At 39.0% G+C, this 14,531-nt stretch overlaps 1 long non-coding RNA gene across 1 annotated transcript; it reads left to right on the top strand.

Annotated features, from left to right (window-relative positions):
• Positions 1-8,276: 8,276 nt before the first annotated feature.
• LOC121982855 lies at positions 8,277-9,036 on the top strand. Its single transcript, XR_006112299.1, has 3 exons — positions 8,277-8,680; positions 8,767-8,914; positions 9,000-9,036. It is a non-coding gene; the product is annotated as an uncharacterized LOC121982855 (long non-coding RNA).
• Positions 9,037-14,531: the final 5,495 nt, after the last annotated feature.

Raw genomic sequence — 14,531 nt, 5'->3', positions numbered from 1 at the left:
CAGATTGACGATTACTTGTTGTTGCTCCGCCACTTGTCTCTGGAGTTGAGCAACAACTTCAGAAAGATTTGGTTCAGCTATTCTGGGCTCTTCGTTCTCCTGTGCTCGGTCCTCAGCACGAACGGTACGGGGACGTCCTCTTCTTGACATCTAGTTATGTAGAGAAACTTAAAATCGTCCCTACGCTTTCTAGACATATATACATATGTAAACAAAAGAAATCAAGAACTTCTATCTTACTTAAACATTTCTAAACAAATACTCTATACTGCAAATAATAAGAAAAGTATAAAAGAAAACTTAAATACTTTCTTACTTGAAGACGGCAAGGATGGTGCTGATGTGTGATGCTGGAGAATGGGAACTGCTCTGATACCAACTGTAACGACCACCCTTCTTACTACTACTACTCTCTAAGGATGACCGTTACTTAACTACTAACTCTACTTAACCGGTGTGATTAAAAATCACGTGGAAACCCTACCGAAAAATTTTGGTAGAATCTCCCCTGTATCGGTGACCATAATCATTAATACATAGCATAACATACACAGCCACAGGCGGCTGGAACACATATCAAGCACACAAAAGGAATAACATCACCACGCAGTTTAATGAAATCAAATCATGCAAGCAATGAATAGAGGAAACAAAATAAAAACATACAATTAACTAACAGCGGAAGACTAAATGACTCATCTAATACATTCTTAATAAATGACAATCTTAATAAATTCCTAAACTAAGTCCCAAGGCTTCCATAGTCTTGGCATCACACACCATCCGCGCCACCTTGTCGCCTTCCTTACTAAATCTTCTCTTTTCCTTTATCTGCAGTAAGAGGAAGTGTAGTCTATAAGCAAAATTTGCTTAGTAAGCGCTATCTAACTCACAAAAACTCGATATGTATGTGTATAAATAAAAACATGCTAAAACTGAATGCTAACATGAAAAGCTACTCATGCTCATAAATAGCAAATAACAGCAAGCTAACTCATGCTCTTCTAATAGTAAAGAAACATACTGAAAGGCTAAACATGTAAGACAAGTCTATACTATCATGCTAGCATAAAGAATTTAACTTACTGAATTCTAAACACTTTCTGATTCTTATTAAACTTACTTAAAAACTTATTCTTTTATTTCACTTATTTAAAACTTATTCTTTAATACTTGTAAACTTTTGTAAACACATTGTTTTATTAGTTCAAAAGCTTATACTTATAATACTTCAAAATAATAATCAACTTCTTCTTGGGCCCAGGCGTAGTACCATCTTATGCGCGTTCCCTAATAGGTTGGGGTAGCGAGCCACCAATCCTAAAAGAGCAGACCTCGGTCTACCAGGGCCAAGACCTCGGAATTGGACACCTGGATTTGTTTAACGACAAGCTCTTGGATGTCGGGTACTAGCCTCTTCTTAAAAGTAAAATACTTATTAGCTTATTTACTTCTTCTTTAAATGCCTCGGCATTTTAATAGGCACCTTGTGTGCCAAAAATCCCTAAAGTCTCGACTTTGGGATCTACTTAAGGCCTCGGCCTTTTCTTTCTTTTCTTTATCTTTCTTATACTTTTCTTTATCTTTCTTATGCTTTTCTTAAACTCAAAATACTATTAGGGTATCTTTCGTATGCATTTATGAATGAAACTAACTATGTAACACATAATCATGCACAGAATACAAAAGAAATCTACCCATACAATGTTTATCAAAATCTGCACTAATGCTTAACAGAAATCTGCATACTAGCTTAATAAAAATCTGCATAATAACTTAACAGAAATCTGCATACTAGTTTAACAAAATCTGCATACTAAAAATTCTGCATATTCAAGCTAACAACAACTCTGCATTTAAGCTTAATAACAATCTGCTCTTGTAAAATCTGAAATGCTAATCTACAATGCTAACCATTCAAAATCTGCCATGCTAGACAATCAAAAATCTGCAATGCAAGCTCTAAAGCTAGGATAGGTTTAATGGGCTATCCTTGTTCAACTTATAGCACAAAAGGTTTACTCTTCTCCAAATCTAAATAACTAACTTTTGGTTTCATGGCAGCAAACTTCAAGATAAACCGAAACTAAGAAGGTAGGTACAGCTTAATCTGAATCAAAGAAGGAAACTAAAACTCAAACCTAAGCTTAAAATCTGAAAGCATCATTAAGGGTTCTAATCAACCTTGAATCCGATCCAACATTTGCTCAACCAACTCATGAACTGAACACATAAAAAAAACATCTCTAAGCACTTCAATCCTATCCAAAAAACTCCAAACCATTCATGCCCATTCCAAAGCACAAACCGAAACTTCCCAAAACTCCTGTTCAGTGCCACTGCCAGAAAACCAAAAAGGGACCGAGAATGCTAGGTCTCGGGAGTAAAGAAAGGATCAAATACAACAACGAATTCGATCTCAACAAGAACTCAGAACTAGCTTACTCATTCCTATCCGAAAAACCAAAATTCGAAGCTATTCTACAAGAACAGAATACAAGATCAAAACCAAACTGAAAACTAGGGTTCATGCATGCTTCGGATTGCAAAGAAAAGAAATAAAAACCCCGGAGCTACCCTTACCGCAGGTGAGTAGCGACTTACCTTTGTTCCCTTGACTCACAGCCGAAGGAGAAACCTTCTAATGCTTCTAGGGCTTCGGCAACACTCCAAATCCGGCGATTCCTCGCGTCCACAGCTTCCCTTCGACGAGAGGATCCCGAAATGGTGAAGAGCTCCCGACGTTAGCTCCCTCGCTGGCCTCCGGAGGTGAAAACCCTAACTTGCCTCGCCTTCCGCCCGAGCACGGCCGTCGCACGCAGAAGAGAGACGCGAGGAGAGGAGAAAGGAAACTTTAGATCGCGGTAATCCATCAAGCCCTAAGTTCTCCTCTTTTATAATCCAATATTCTGTTATGGCTTAAGACCAATTCCTTATAAATTTGTTTACAAAATACTTGCTTGGTCTTTTGGCTAGCTCGTTCGCTTAAGACTTGGACCCGGTTGGGGGTTTGCGGGTTCGAACCTTAGCCGGAACTCCCTTTTTCTTTTAATTATTTTCTGTTACCAACTACTCTTTAAATACTATTTGTTCTATATATGATTAACAAAACTTGCTTAGCTCAGTTGGTTGGCTGACTTTGGTTAGGGTCTAGTTTGGTCCGAGATCTTGGATTCAAAACCCGATCTTAACACTTTTTATCTCTTCTTTTATTTTTAAACTTCTTGCTCTTGGTAAAAATACCAAACGAACTCCAAAAATTGCATAAAAATATTCTATAAATTCCTAAAAATCTCTAGAATTTTTCTAAAGTATTTCTGAATATTTTTAAGAACTTTTAGAACTCCTAATGAGGAAAATTGGGTCGTTACATTTTAATTAAACCTATAGTCCAGATTTTAATTAAGCTTATAGTGCAGATTTTTATGTAGGCTTATAGTGCAGATTTTAATTAAGCTTATAATGCAGATTTTTATGTAAGCTTATAGTGCAGATTTTAATTAAGCTTATAGTGCAGATTTTAATTAAGTTTATAGTGCAGATTTTAATTAAGCCTATAGTGCAGATTTTAATTAAGCTTATAGTGTATATTTTTAATTAAGCTTATAGTGCAGAATTTTGATTAAGTTTGTAGGCGGATTTGATTAAGCTTGTATGCAGATTTAGTTTTAGTGCAGTTCAATAAGCATTTGAGTACAATTCTATTAAGTATTTCCATGCAATTCTGTTAAGCATTTCAGTGCAGAGTTAATAAGCATTTTAGTGCAGTTTTGTATGAGAAATCTTTTTAATAAAGGTATTAACAAGTATAAGCAAGATAAAGAAAAGAAAGAAAAAGACCAAGGCCTTAAGTAGATCCCAAAGTCAAGACTTTAGGGATTTTGGCACACAAGGTGCGTGTTAAAATGCCAAGGCATTTAAAGAAGAAATAATTAAGATAATAAAGTATTTTACTTTTTAAGAGGCTAGTACCTGACTTCCGAGGTTGTCGTTAAACAAATCCAGGTGTCCAATTCCGAGGTCTTGGCCCTGGTAGACCGAGGTCTGCTCTTTTAGGATTGGTGGCTCGCCGCGCATAAGATGGTACTACGCCTGGGCCCAGAAGAAAGTTGATTATTATTTTGAAGTATTAAAGTATAAGTTTTCAAACAAAAGAAATAAGCTTCACATAAGTTTAAAATTCAGCAAGTTAAACTTTCTTATATACTGACATGTTGTTTAGATTTGCTTACATGTTTAGTATTTCAGTATGCTAAGTTTCGTTTGCTATTAGACGAGCATTCAATTTCTAGATTTCTTTCAGCTTATATGCATATTCGAGTTTTGTGAGTTAGATAGCGCTTACTAAGCAATTTTGCTTATAGTTGCTTTTTCCTCGTACTGCAGATAGAGCAAAGGAAAAGTTATAGAAAAGGAAGGCGACAAGGAGGTGCGGATGGATGTGTGATGCCTGGACTATAGAAGCCTTTGGATTTAGCATAAGAATTTATTAACAAAGAGTTGACTAGAATGTATTAGATGAGTCATTTAGTCTTCCGCTGCTAGTTAATTGTATGTTTTGAGTTCTTCGAGAGTTTTAGGAATTACTATCAACATGTGTGCAATGTTAGTTAAGTAAAGTTAGTAGTCTAGTAGCGCTCCGCCCTCACAGTCCAGTAGTGAGGAGGGTGGGGTGTTACAAATCAGCTGATGGTCTCCGCCTTATCTAATCTGATCAACCTTGCTAGATCCGACCACTGCTTATTCCCAGTTCGATTGACCAATCCCTCGATCGAATCCGGTCTGATCTCTAGAAATCTGATCCTACTGTACTGGGGTTCAGTCGACCGATCAAGGCTAAGTCTAACCTTGTAAAATTGTTAGTTTCTTGCAAAATAGAGTTAGACACAATAGCAAATAATATATAGATCAATAACTTGACAGTCTTCGGGTTGTCCGGTACTTACTTCAAATTTCCTCCGAAAACCCTAGGTCAAATTGACGCCTACTGTTCCCTCACCAGGGAACGCATCCTCACCTACTGCTCTCAAGGGAAGTTACCTGTTGCCAGACCGGTCCTCCAGACCAACTAAACTTTTCGCTAAGGTTTACCACTCCCTAGGGTTTCCCATAACCTAGGGTTACCACCCCCTAAGACCTAGGGTTACCACCCCCTAGGATTTTTCAGATGCCTAACCACAATTAAGACTTTCCATTACCTAGGGTTATCGCCCCCTAGGATCTAGGGCTATCACCCCCTAGGCTTTTCCACCTGCCTAGAATCCACTAGGACTTTTGCCTAAGACAACTTAGATCTTTCCTGCAAGCTCAATCAATCTTGTTAGATCACAAGATAATTTAACTTTAGACCCTTTGACATAATCAAAACCCAGGTTCAATTGTCTAATGTTTCCCGTACCAATAATCTCCCCCTTTTTTATTATGGCAACACAGTTTAAAGTTAAGTAAAACATAATAATAAATAAAGGAATTTATGCATGAGCATAAATACAATAATTTGTAAAAAATCTCCCTTATGCCCCCACTTTTCTCTCCCCCTTTAACATATATCTAAAAGGAGAGAAGGTTGTTTGAAAATTTTTTTTACTTTGTTTAACTTTAAGCTCCCCTTGAAGGGTAGTATTTAAAAAAACTTAGCTAAACTTAGCTTTGAAAATAATTGCTTTGAAAATAACTTAACTAAATTAGAAATGCTTTGAATAGACTTACCTTTTTCAACAATGACTTAGCTAAACTTAAACTTTGAAAATTACTTAGTTGTAAAAAAACTTAGCTAATCTTAAGTTTTGAAACTGTCTTAGCTTTTTCCAAAAAATAACTTAGCTAAATTTTAGCTTTTAAAATAATTATTTTCTCAAGTACTTAACTTTCAAAAGAAGCTGATAAGAACTTAGCTTCAATACTTAGCTTTATAAAGATTTTGAAAAAGGCTTAGCTAAAAGTAGTCAGCTTAAAAAGGATTTTGATTAAAGCTTAGTTAAGTAATTAAAAAAAAATTGATAAAAGCTTAGCTTAAGTACTTAGCTAAAAAAACCTTTTTCAAAAATATTTGAACTTATTTTTTTTTAAATAAGGTTTATTTTCATAAAAGCTTAGCTTTTAAAAATATTTTAATAAACACTTAACTTTTAAAAATATTTTGATAAAAATACTTAACTAAGTAAATGATTTCGTTGAAAAATACTTTATCAAATACTTAGTTTCTATCTTTTCAAAATTAATTTATTTTTCTTTTCAAAAATAGTTTAAAAAATTAAACTTCCTCTTTCATAAGTATTTTGAACCTTTGAAAAGTTTAACTTTTAAAACCAATGTTTAACAAAATAAAAACTAATGTCTTAACCTTCCTGTCACTCCACCTTAATTAATGCCAAAAATATTTGAGGGTCGTAGAGTCCAAGCATGTAAATAAAAAGAATAAAAGTTATTATTTAGTTTCCTAATTTTTTATCTCATTCATTCTATGTTGTCAAGCATGTTCAGCTTATGACTGTGTGTGAGACAGAGTTAAGTTAAGTTGATTTTATCTTTAACTTTGAAAAATATTTATGATATGGAAGTATATTTCAAAAATAATTTAAGTTAAATTTTAATTTTTTTAAAAAAATACTGAATTTGAGATTTTAAAATATAAGTTTGAATTTTAAGATTTCAAAATGTTAAAGATAAAAGTATTTTAAATTTGAGTTTCAAAATAATTAAGTTTGAATTTGAAAATATATACGATTGAGTAATTAAATTTTGAATTTTAAAACTTTTTAGATAATATTTAAAAATAATTATGATTAAGATTTTAAAAATTAAATCATTTGAAAATAATTTACTTTGATTGTGAATTTTATAATTAATTTAAATTAATTATACTTTTAAAATTAATTATGATTTGAAACTAATGAACTTTTTGAAATTAATTATGATTTAAAAATAATTATAATTTAATTATAATTTGAAAATAATTGACATTTTAAAATTAATTATGATTTGAATATAATTATAATTTAATTATGATTTGAAAATAATTAACATTTTAAAATTAATTATGATTGACAGCCTTCGAACAGTCAAGTTCTGACGTTGGATTTCCTTCAAACACCATAGGCTAAACCGATGTCTATTGTTCCCTCATCAGGGAACGCGTCCTCACCTACTCTTCTCAAGAGAAGTTACCTATTACCAGACCGGTCCTCCAGACCAATTGGACTTTTCACCTAGGGTTACCACCCCCTAAGACCTAAGGTTACCTCCCCCTAGGGTTTTCCATAACCTACGATTACCACACCCTAGGACCTAGGGTTTCCACCTCATAGGATTTTCCACCTGCCTAACTGCAGTTAGGACTTTCCATCATCTAAGGTTACCACCCCCTAGGACCTAGGGTTACCACCTCCAAGGGTTTTCCACCTGCCTAAAATCCACTAGGAATTTTTTCTAAGACAACTTAGGTCTTTCCTGCAAGCTCAATCAATCTTATTAGATCACAATACAACTTAACTTTGGATCCTTTGACATAATCAAAACTCATGTTTGATCGTCTGATGCTTCCCGCACCAATACTTAAAATATCCAAACCATGTTTTTAAACTAAAAAAGGCACTATACGGATTAAAACAAGCACCTAGGGCTTGGTTTCAAATTCCCTTTTTCAAAATTTATTTTTAAAAATTACTTTCAAAATATTTTATCTTTTTGGAATAGCTTAGGACTTACTATAGAATTGCATGCTACTATAGTTTTAGTAATCAGCATCTCACAAGTATAATTGGATACCTTGCTTGTGTATTATGAAACATAGAATGATGTGAGATGTTTACGACTTAGCCTAAGATTTTAGATACTTATGTCAGTGCATCATTATATCTGGGCTTTAAAATATATATATTGATCAATTTAAGTACTTTAGCTAGTAACAAACCAGTTAAGACTAAACACTCAAATTGACTAACCTTAGTCAACAGTTGCTATTTTGTGGTAGTCAGCTAAGTACAAAGGTTGGAGATTTATTTAAGGATTATTTCCTAGATGTAACGACCCGACCCTCTTTGTGAGATCTCGGAAAATTCAATTAATAGGGTTATTTGGAAAATATCCTTATAGAATTTTTTCAGAATTTTTAGAAATTTTCTAGGAATTTTTCAGAGCTCGTATGACGGATTTTGAGGGGATCAATTTCGGGTTCGGATTAAAGCCTGTTTGGGATACCCGCTTAAGTGAGGAAAAGTGTTAATTATAAATTTCCTTTTTTATTTCTTTTTCCCGAACCCGACTTAATCCTTTAACCGAGTTCTTCCTCCCCTCTCTGCCCCGACGCGATCCCGATCTCCCCTCTCTTCTCTGTTCTCTCTCGCGGGCGATCGGCGCCGACGGGAGCAAGGCTTCAGCTCCGGCGGTCTTCCTTCTACCGGCATCGATCCTTTAGCTCAGATCTAGCCGAAGCCTTCTCCTTCTCGCTCTAATCTCTCTGAAGACTCTCACGGGGACGAACCGACGCCGAGCGTGGACGAGTCGACGCCGACGATCGCCGGTGTAGATCTATCTGCGGAGCTTGCCGGAAATCAATCAAGGAGGCACGAATTATCTTGATTTCCTCTGCTCAACCCTTCCCCGATCTTTCTTCTCGTTTCTGCCGACCCTCTCTTCCCCGATTCGATCGCCGGCTTGAAGATGCCCTAGGGTTTCGAAGGTAAGCTATTAACCCTAGCTGTGGATTTTAGAGTTTTGGTTTTCTTCTCTGTTTACCGATCCTAATCTTCTTGACGGTGGAATTAGGTCTCGGGTTTGGAGAGGTTGGTATCAGGGAGGTGTTGCTTGGATTAGGGAAGGAATCAGATCAGACTCGTGCTAGGTTTTCCCTGGATTGGATCTTGGATCTCCTCTGCCTTGCTATTGATTAGGGTACGGGATTGAAGAGGAGGAGGTAAGATGAGTAGATTGTTTCTTGGACTTAGTTGGTGATAGGTTTGTGTTGAGATCTAATCTCTTTTTGATCTGATTAATTCCAGGGAGGTTTGTTTTGTTTTGGTTCCAGCAGCACTTCTTTGGCTACGGATCAAGAGCAAAGGTTGGAGATTGAGGTAATTGATCAGTGATTGATTAGCCATTTATGTGTAGGAATAAATTGGAGATGATATGTTAGTATATCGTTAGTTAATACATGTTGTAATTAGTTGTTAAATTGTGTAGATTTATTTGTGTAGAATAAATCTAATGGAATGGTTAGGGTTAGGGTAATTAACCCTAGTCAACCGTTGGATTTATAACCTAATTGGTGATCAGGGATTAGGTAACTAACCCTAATCGACCATTAGATTTAAATTGGTAAGTTGTGATTGTGGTGATTAGGGTTTTGCCCTGATTTAGCATTGAGAGTTTTATTTAGCTATTTCATTTGGATTTAGCTAAATAAAATATATATGTTGTTAGACACAGGACTCTGATTCGAGACGGGCGTCTCGACTTCGGATTTGGATTGTACCTTCTATTTGAGGCGGGTACCCTTTGACTTATCTTTTGATAATGTCTTATGATATGTTTAGCTTATATATACTTACTAGTGGTAGATAGTAGATTATTCTTTCTCTTGGTCTTAGCTAGTTGATACCTATCACATGCTTCATCTGCTAGTTGCTTTATTTCAGGATTGAATATTTTATCTCTTGCCATGTGTATATATGTTCATAGAGATGCATATCTATAGTGCTCTACTCTACTGGATTAGTTGCTTTACATGTGTGATACATGCTCTTGGATTCATGATACTTACATCATTGTTATATGTGATGTCTTTGGATTTATGCTGTTTATATCATGGTTATATATATGCGTTTACCTTTTGGGCACACACATATATGGAGGAGGCTATGTTCAGGTATGACATACTGTAGCATCATGCACCATCCTGCATGATTGCATGCTGGGCGATTGTCGACTCCATTATTGTTGAGCTCGTCGGCCGGCTACATAGGCCAGCACACAACGTGTTTCACTACATGGGTAGTGGCACAACACTCAGGGTGTGTATGGCAGGTTGCTCGGTGGTGCACCGCCGGGGTGCTCATGGGTAGCACGATACAGCGGGGTTGCAGCCGGGATCCCTCCCCGTCATCGCGTACCGGGAGTTGAGAGCATTGTCTCCCTCACTATGTTTGAGGTAGGAGGATAGGTGTACTCCGACAGCATCCCGTCCACTCGGTCACTCTTCAGGGGCAGTGGTGGCAGAGTGCACGGTGTCACAGCCCTACCCACTCGGTCTCACCATTGTGTGTGAGATGGCTGACTGGTTGACAGGGGTGACCATGTCATATTGCATCATATGCATGGATTGCATTCGTTATGATTGATGCATTTTGGTGATTGCATATGATTGACATGCATATAGGTTATATGCTTTTGGTCTGACTATCTTTATCTGTGTATGTTTACAGTCAGTTGCACAAGCCTCGCAGGTGAGTACAGTTTATTTCAGTTATGCATTTTCTTATTATTCTTGCTATAGACTGTACTTTATGCCTTTTGCTGGTTATTACAGTTTATTTCAGCTATGCATATCTGTTATACTGTTAGGAGACCGTACCGTAGGTTGTACTGTTAGGAGACTGTATTGTAGGCTCTATGGTTTAGTGTACTGTACCATAGGATGTTACTGGTAGTTATATGTTGCTGTACATATCTATTGGATTACCTGCTGAGTTCTTTGAACTCACCCCGTTGTTACTACTTTTCAGGTTGAGGCCGTCAGGAGAGATTCCAGTCGCTAGCCCCTTTATCGCGAGGATTTGCCTGTTGTCGGGATCTGTTTTGTTTTTACATCTTATATACTCGTGATGTGGATTTTGTATTTTGGACTTTATGACGCACATTGGGTTTACTACTTTTGTTTTCCGCTGCGAATATTTCATTACTTCGTGGATTTTGTTTCTTCGTTGTAGTGGAGTAGGATGTGTACGTATATCTCCGTTGATTTCTATATCATCTTTTTTTGGTATATAACTGCGTGGATTGTTCATATTATATCTGTGTAGAAATATTGAATATAACTACGTGGATTGTTTTACTATTGGTCTGTATTATTCCGGCCGAATGTGGTCGAGGTATTGATATATGTACACTGAGATTCATATTGTCACCCGTACAGGGGAGATGCTGCCGAAATTTTTTCGGACAGGGACTACCTGGGGCGTGACAATTTATTTGGTATCAGAGCAAGGTACACGATACTTGCTCTTCGTTTTGGATTTTCGAGATTTTATCTGATACCAATTTATTTGGTATTAGAGCCAGGCTCACGCTACTTGCTCTTCGTTTTGGATTTTCGAGGTTTATCTGATACCAATTTATTTGGTATCAGAGCAAACTTTTGCGATACCTACTTGTCGGGTTTCGGATTTACGAGGCTTACTTTCGTGAGCATTCCTCGGTATTTTGGATTTGTATGGATTTTCGTCGACTTACTCGTTTCGGAATTCCGAGGTATTTTGACGAGGTTCTATTTGGGGCTAAGCAGCGACAGGATATCTCCAGACGGCAAATAGGTAATTTAAGTAATTTTTCAGTTCTTATACCTGTAGTAATATCTGGGTAACATTTTCTTTACAGATATGTCACCTACACGTGTACCGGCACCGAGACGTGGGCGGCCACGTAAGAGGCCATTAGATTCTCCTGAGACAGAGTCTTCAGAGAGGTCTGTTAGGGTTGAGCCTGTCCGTCAGGGGCAGACCCCTCAGGTCATTGTGGGTACGGGTGCTTATCAGACCCCGATAGCTCCGACTTCCGAGGTACCTACCTCGACTGTACCACCAGTGGTACCACCGTCGGCATATTCAGCACCTCCCCCAGCAGTAGTACCCGCAGTATACCCGGCAGCCCCTCTAGTCGCGCCTGCTACTACGTACTTGGCACCTTAGATACCTGCGCCGGTTACTGCACACCTGACACCCACACCAGCAGTACCGGTTACTCCTTATCCGGTACCGCCCACCGTACCTCCAATCGCCCCTACTTATGCCTACTCTGTAGTTCCACTAGTGGTTCCTACCCTGTTTATGTGGCAGCACCAGTGGTACCTCTTCTAAGCTATCCATCAGTACCACCCATAAGATCAACTCCAGTGATTCTGCCCAGTACCGCAGCGATATCTACGGATATGGTTGTGGCACGAGCATGGATCCCAGCCTTGGCGGAGTTGGTGAAAAGCCAATTCACGCTATTTCGCGGGGAGACTGATCCGAGCGTGGCTCAATCTTGGATAGAGTCTATGGAGCGGACATTCTTTTACATGGCCTGCTCCGAGTGGGAGAAGGCTGAGCTGGCTGCTTACCACTTACGAGACGGGGCAGAGATCTAGTTCGACGCACAGCGCTCGATTATAGGCGAGCAGCATGTTATATATACGAGATTTAGAGAGGCATTCGAGAGTCAGTGTTTTCCCCGGACGTATCAGATGACACGACGGTAGGATTTTCTGAGTCTTCGGCAGAATAATCGCTCAGTGATAGAGTATAATGGCGAATTTAATCGGTTGGCCAGATTCTGTCCTAAGTTAGTTGTCGAGGATAGATCTCGTATGCTTCAGTTTGTCCAGGGACTGGACGGGCATGTTCAGCTGAAGATTTCTGGTTTTAGTAGCATCATACACAGAGACACTAGATAGAGTTCTTATGATTGAGTCTGCTCATCAGGGAGTGAACGCAGACAAGAAGAGGAAGCAGACTGATCAGACTTCCGGACAGATCCAGCAGACACAGGCTACGGGACAGCAGCAGAGCAGTCGTACTCAGACGGGTCAGGGTACTTCTGGGTCATTTGGCCGACCCCAGAAGTTAGGACGATCTTCATCAGGACGTTCCCGGTCTTCTCAGCAGAACCGGAGACTATCCACTAGTGACTCTCACTGCACCCGATGTGGGTCCCGAGATCACATCATCTCTGCATGCACCCTAGGACAGCCAGTTTGCTATTATTGCAAACTGCCTGGGCACTAGAGCCGAGACTGTTTGCTGAAAACTCAGCATGTAGCTTTCGGGATTTCTGTTTCGAGAGGACAGTTTGGATAGTCCGGGACTCAGCGAGGCGGGCCGAAAGCCCAATCTTCGCATCGTCAGCAGAGGACAGCTCCCCCTGTAGCAACTACATATGACATGCACGGGCAGGAACATTCCGATGTCCTTGTGGAGAACCCCACGGTATTCCGCCTTAGGATTCTCCAGTACTATTCGTTAAGAAGAAGGATGGTACTCTGAGGTTGTGCATCGATTACAGGCAGCTGAATGCAGTGACTATCAGAAATAAGTACCCCTTGCCACGGATTGAGGATTTATTTGATCAGCTTAGAGATACATCAGTGTATTCCAAGATTGATCTGCGGTCTGGATATCATCAGTTGAGAGTCAGAGATTTTGATATTCAGAAGACAGCATTTCGCACCTGACATTACGAGTTTTTAATGCCATTTGGGCTTACTAATGCTCTGCGGTATTTATGGATCGATGAACCGTATCTTCACGGAGTACCTAGATCGGTTTGTTATTGTGTTTATCGATGACATATTGATCTATTCACGTTCCGAGGAGGAATCGCAACACCTTCGCATAGTCTTGGAGACTCTTCGACGACATCATGCGAAGTTCAGCAAGTGTGCATTTTGGCTTCCCTCGGTTGGTTTTCTAGGACATGTGGTTTCTAGCCGAGGTATTTCCGTAGATCCTCGAAGATCGAGGCTATCACTAGATGGGAGCAGCCGATCCGCAGTTTTCTTGGATTGGCTGGATATTATGACGATTTGTTGAGGGTTTCTCCAATATTGCTATGCCATTGACACGTCGACTAGGAAAGGCGTGAAGTTCACGTGGTCGGAGGCTTGCGAGCTTCCAGGAGCTGAGGCGGAGATTAGTATCGGCACTAGTCTTGGTTTTACCTTCATGTGTATACAGACGCATCTCTTCAGGGCTTGAGCGCTGTATTGATGCAGCATGGTAGGGTAGTCTCTTATGCTTCTCGTCAGTTGAAGGAGCATGAGAAGAACTACCCAGTACATGATTTAGAGCTAGCCGCTATTATCCTTGCTTTGAAGATTTGGTGACATCATCTTTATGGTATTACTTTTGAGATTCTTACTGATCATAAGAGTCTCAAATATATTTTCACACAGAAGGAACTCAATCTCCGACAGAGGAGATGGATGGAGTTCCTGAAGGACTATGATTGTACTATTAGCTACCATCCGGGTAAAGCTAATGTGGTTGCCGATGCACTTAGCGGGTCCAGAGGGACTTTAGCTTGTCACCGAGTTTTAGTCACGGACTTGATTCAGGGATTCAGGAGTAGGGACCGACAGAGCAAGGTATTCTTGTTACCATGGTTGCTCGATCGTCGATCGGGATGAGGATTCGAGAGGCCCAGGTCGGAGATCAGCATTTACAGTTCATTAGCAGCCAGATAGATGGGGATTGTTTATTTCCGAGGTAGATTATGTGTACCTCAGTCTCACCCGGTCATGGAGGAGTTACTTCAGGAGGCTCATCGTTCTAGATTTG

Source organism: Zingiber officinale, chromosome 5A (assembly GCF_018446385.1).
Source record: "Zingiber officinale cultivar Zhangliang chromosome 5A, Zo_v1.1, whole genome shotgun sequence".
Lineage (NCBI taxonomy): Eukaryota > Viridiplantae > Streptophyta > Magnoliopsida > Zingiberales > Zingiberaceae > Zingiber > Zingiber officinale.
This window is presented reverse-complemented; position numbering and strand designations above follow the sequence as displayed.